The following is a 5,475-nucleotide window of genomic DNA, read 5'->3' on the forward strand; positions in this document are numbered from 1 at the left end:
CTGAGTAAGTCTAAGGTGTATAGCATGAAGGTTCAATTTACATATGTTGTGAAATGATTACCACAATGGGTTTAGTTAACATCCATCTTCTCATATAGATACAATGAAAAGAAAAAGAAAACATTTTCTCCTTGTGATGAGAACTCTTAGGTGTTTCTCTCTTAATAACTTTCACATATATCATACAGCAGTGTTAACTATAGCCATCATGATGTGCATTACATTCCTAGGGATTATTTATTTTATAACTTCAAGTGTGTACCTTTTAACCACCTTCCTTCAATTTCCCCTCCATCCATCCCCACCTCTGGTAACCACAAATTGTATGTCTTTTTCTACGTTTGGTGTTTGTTTCCTCATTTTTATTGCTCAATAATTTCCATTGTATATATACATATACATACACATATACTATCTCTCTGTATAAAAGGCTAATATGCTAAGTGTCCCTCCTACCATCCAACTGGTCATTATGACATGAACTGACCACTAGGGGGCAGACACTCAACGCAGGAGCTGCTGAGCTGCAGTGACTTGGCAGCAGCAGTTCTCAGGTAATGCACCCCAAAACCAGAGAGGCTGGAGCCCGATTCCTCACAAGACCACACGATTCCACCTTCGGTCATGGGTTATGTTGTTGCTGGGCTACTCTTGGCCCCAAATCTGGTTTACTGCACACTTGTGTTTGCCTTCCACACCCAGCAATTTGGCTGAGTGCCCGCTGGATGTTGGAGAGCCAGTTTTGGCCTGATCCCTGCAGGCCAGCCTCAGGGACCCCACTTACCAGAGGGACCCCGCTCATTCCACAGATGCTGGGGAGGGACCACAGGAGGTTGGCTCTAAGGCGTGTCTGGCATGTCTGGCCTATCTCGCCCAGTCCCACCCTGCTGGCCATCTTCTAATTAATTTCCTTTTAATGTGCACGAATCCATGCACTGGGCCACTAGTGTATATATAATATACATGTACTTATACTTCACAACTTCTTTATCTCTTCATCCATCAATAGACTTTGCCCATTTGAGTCACATTTTTATAAAATCTGTGGCCTACAGCACATTCATGTCCTCATTGGAGCCCTGTGTCAGGAATTGCTCTGCAGTGCTTTCCAGTTATCAACATATTTTTGTGCCCTCCTGCCCTAGACCACCAGGAACACCTCTGTAGTTGAGCAGTGTTGTGATGACTGAGGGAGAATGCACATCCAAGAGGACCACAGGGTATCTCACTAGCAGTTGTTAACAGGGACGTATAGGATGTGAGCTTGAGGTAGGTGATTTTGGCGAGAGTTCAAAGAAGCAAGTGTTTGCTCTGCTTTGGGCACATTCATAAAGCAAGTGTAATTCTATGATTGGATTTCTTAATGACTCTTCCCTCCAAGGAGAGAAGACCGAAGCTAAAGAAGTAACTAGTGAAGGCCCAGCAATCATATTAGCTGGGAGAGGGGCATGTTTGGTGTTTTTGTGGTTTGCATGGTGCCCATTTTTAAAAAATATTTTTTTATTGATTTCAGAGAGGAAGGGAGCGGGTAGAGAGAGATAGAAACACCAATGATGAGAGAAAATCATTGATGGGCTTCTTCCTGGAAACCCTACACTGGGGATTGAGTCCATAACCCGGGCATGTGCCCTTGACTGGAATTGAACCTGGGACCCTTCAGTCTGCAGGCCAACACTCTATCCACTGAGCCAAATAGGCTAGGGCTGTGTGGTGCCCATTTTTGTATGTGCTTAGAAGAAATTATAAAATAATCTCTTTTTTCTTTGTCTCATTTGTGAGATAATTTGTGTTCAGCGGAGAGCTTCACAGCCCAGCTGCAGGTGCCCAGCCAGCACCTAACAACACCAAGGTCTTGCTTCTAATGTGTCTCATGCTTTCTCATCCTTGATGTCAGGGACTGCTTTCTCATCCTTGTTTACTTCATCTTCACAACAAATGCATGAGTTAGATTTTATTAGTATCCTGGGTGAGAAGCATGAGACACAGAATTTAAGTAACTTGCCAAAGTCACACAGCTAACAAATGGGAGAGCTAGGGACAGGGTCCAGGCGGTTTGGCTTCAGAAATCTTCTCTCCTCACCACCTGGCATGCCACCTTTTCAGTGATCTTCCCGGGACCTAATCCGACCTGTAACCCCTCAGCATTTGACCCTCATGGGACACTCTTGTCTATTTCCAGCCCTATGCTGTAGGTTCCCTGCCTGGATACTCATGTGGCTGCATTCCAGAAGTCCACGGCAGGTCAGCCTTACCCTCTGGAAAACAGCTGGAATGCCTGAACTAATAGGCTGCCTGGACCATTTGCTCATTCCCATCCCAGATTCTCTGAAAAGCTGCTCCGCCTGCTTCACTGGACAGTCCCCATCATCACCTCCCATTCCTCCCCAATGTCCTCCCCACCCTGGTGAATGAAGCTTGTTTCTGGAGAGGCTGGATTTATGGCCTGCCCTGCCCCCAGTGCCTGCAGTTGTGACATCCTGAAAGAATCTGAGGAAGGCCCCCTCGGGTGTTGGATGCTGCCTGCAATCTTGGAGGCCTCGGTGCCGGGGGGGAAAGAGCTAGCTGAGTCTCCACCTAATAGATAGATATCCTCTCGGCAACTTACTTAACCCCTCTGGGTTCATCAGCTGTACAGCTAAGGGCAATAGAGCCCATTGTGTGGTGGTGTGGGGAGAATCACATGATGTGAGATTTAGCAGGAAACTGAGGAGGGGATTAAGTTTTCTGTCTGGGTTGATGTGGAACAAAGAGAGCAAACAAAACAGGACAAAACAAGCTATAAGCTGCCCCACACATGGGAAGCCCTCCAGAACTGTTCATCCCCCCTCCTCTTAGGAACTAGAAGTAGCGTCAGGTTGGGGACTAGACCCTAGAGGTCATGAGAGCAGACACTGGAATTAGAGTTCCATGTGAGAGAGACGGAATAATAGTCTGTTGATAGCTGTGGACCCACTAACAAAAGACTGCTCATATTTATGCAGGTGTGTTGGAATTTTGGGTTAACTTCCAGGTGATTCTTTTTGCAATGATCCAAAAGGGGAAATAGCAAGGTGCCAATGCACCCAGGAGCCTCTGCTTCATGTTTATACACGCACTTTCCAGACCTTCCCTCAGCCTATCCAAGGGAGCCAGCACTCCTTCTTGGGGCTCCACGTCTAGAGCCAATGCAAATTCATTCAGGACGGCTTCTACCCACCTCCCACTTGATGTGTATAAATGTTCAACAACTCCAGTTACATTTTTTAAAACACATGGTTCAGATCCCTGTTCCATGTAGTGCTTATGTGTCTCATAACTGGAAGTCTGTGTGGCCCAGGTAGGTTGCTTCACCTCTCGGGCTTTTCTCTCTTTACCTGGGAAGCTGGAGCAACTGATTTGCATGGTGTTTGGGATGAGTTGGGAGCTGGCATCTGTGGGGATGGGACTGTGAGGGGCTCCCAGCCCAGGTGGGTTCTCTTCCAGGCCTCCCACCCCACCAGGGTGTTTGCATTTGAAAAAATGCAGAAGGGGAAAGGGCAGTGCCTGACTCCGAGATTGGAATTGTTAACACAGTCATGTCAGACTTCAGGGAGTCAGGGGAGGGAGGGTACTCCCTGACCACATCCGTGGTGGTGACCACCTACTGTGTGCAGGCAGCCAGGCCCTGCCAAAGTGAGCGGGACTGGAGAGTTTCAGTCTCTGAGGAGCCTAGGAATGTCTGATATTAAATGTAATGGGAAGACTATTGGATTGAGCATGAGAATGAACATCTGAGTTCTCCATCTGGTGCCACTATTTCATGGCTTTGGGGAAGTCCCTTAACCCCCATCTTTTTTTTCTCTGCCTCCTCAATAACAGAAGGGAAGTTCCCACAAGCTAAATTCTAAGCACTTTACTTAGTCCTTACCAGACCCTTTCCAGTAGGTAATATCAGGCCATCTTACAGAAGAGGAAGCCCAGGCTTAGCAAGGTCAAGGAGCTTGTCCAAAGTCACACTGGCAATGAGCGCTGGGTGGTGAACCCAAGCGAGCAGAATCCAGAGCTCGTGCTCTCAACTTCTACCACAAGCTCCAGCAGCACCTGAAGGCTTCCCCCTGCCTATCTGAAACCCTGGGAGAAAACTGCTGACCACCCCCCACCCTGCCCCGCCTTCTTCTAGGGACCTCTGAGGATCAGATGGGCTTCGTTAACTCTGAGATGCATTGCAAAGACATGATGGTATCTTATGTCCTGTGGCTTCCAAGGGCAGCATGTGCACAAAAGTCCTTAGCATGGACCAAGAAAGGCAGATCTCAGCTCCAGTGCAGGCAGTCTTTCCACAGGGGGTGCTCTGAGTGAGCTGGGCTGCCTCAGAGGCAGGGTGCCCTCCCCACACCCACCCCTCAGATCAGCAGGGAGTTTCATTCATCCCCTAAGAGAGCAGGGTGGACTTGTATGCATGCATATAAGCATAACCAATGGACATAAGACACTGGGGGATAGGGGAGGCTAGGGGACTGTTTAGGGCGGGGGGAGAAATGGACACATATGTAATACCCTTTGTAATACTTTAAGCAATAAAATAAAATAAAAATATGAGACATAAAAAAAAAAAGAGAGCAGGGTAATGGAAGCTCCTAGCACAAGGCTACCCCCAGGCTAGGGACTCCACTCAGTAGGGTTCCCCACCTCTTCCTCTCTTCTTCATCTGTGCAATGCTCTCGGCCACCTTTTCCCTTCCCAATTTTGTGAATTCCCTTGTTCCTGTGAGGTTGCCAGAGCCGGACTTGACCTGAAAGGCATTTGCCAACTCCATCACAGCCCCTGGGGCAGGGGTGGATATGCAGGAAAACATTTTTCCTAAACTCTGGCTCGGACTCCTTCAACATCTGTGGAAAACAAGGGAGTTTACCACAGGGCTCTCACACAATCAAACACTCAATTAATGCTTGGCTCCCCAGCGCGACCTTTCTCAAGAAAAATCGCATTTAAACATTTTTCTCCACCTCTCCACATCTTTCTGAGAGAGGGAGTTCTGAGGCCAACCATAGAGAAAGTCTTTGGTTGGCTCAGATTGTTGCTCTAATACTGGGCCAAAGCATGCAGAATGGACCACTGAGCTCACCCTGCTGTGACCTCCTCAGGGCCTGGGCAGGGCCAGCGCTGGGACTGAGGTGAAGGACTCACAGGGAGCAGCAGCTCCTGGACAGCTTTCCCTGGCATGGCCTCACATGAGAGGACAGGACAGCCATTTTCTCAGGAACTCTGGGAGGTGTGTGTGTGTGTGTGTGTGTGTGTGTGTGTGTGTGTGTGTATGTGTTGTGTGTAAGAGTTTCTTACCTGCAGTGTGTAGGGAGACTGGTTTGTGGTGATTCATTGTGAGTAGTATCATAAATAATTTTGTTACAAATAACTGGTAAGTACCAAAGCTTGAGAACAGATACACTAATTTTTAATGTGAGAGGTTATTCCCATTGCAATACCACCATTCATTTGTAATTAAATATGCATTATTTA

The sequence above is a fragment of the Myotis davidii genome, unplaced genomic scaffold (assembly GCF_000327345.1).
Source record: "Myotis davidii unplaced genomic scaffold, ASM32734v1 scaffold79, whole genome shotgun sequence".
NCBI classification, from domain to species: Eukaryota; Metazoa; Chordata; class Mammalia; order Chiroptera; family Vespertilionidae; genus Myotis; species Myotis davidii.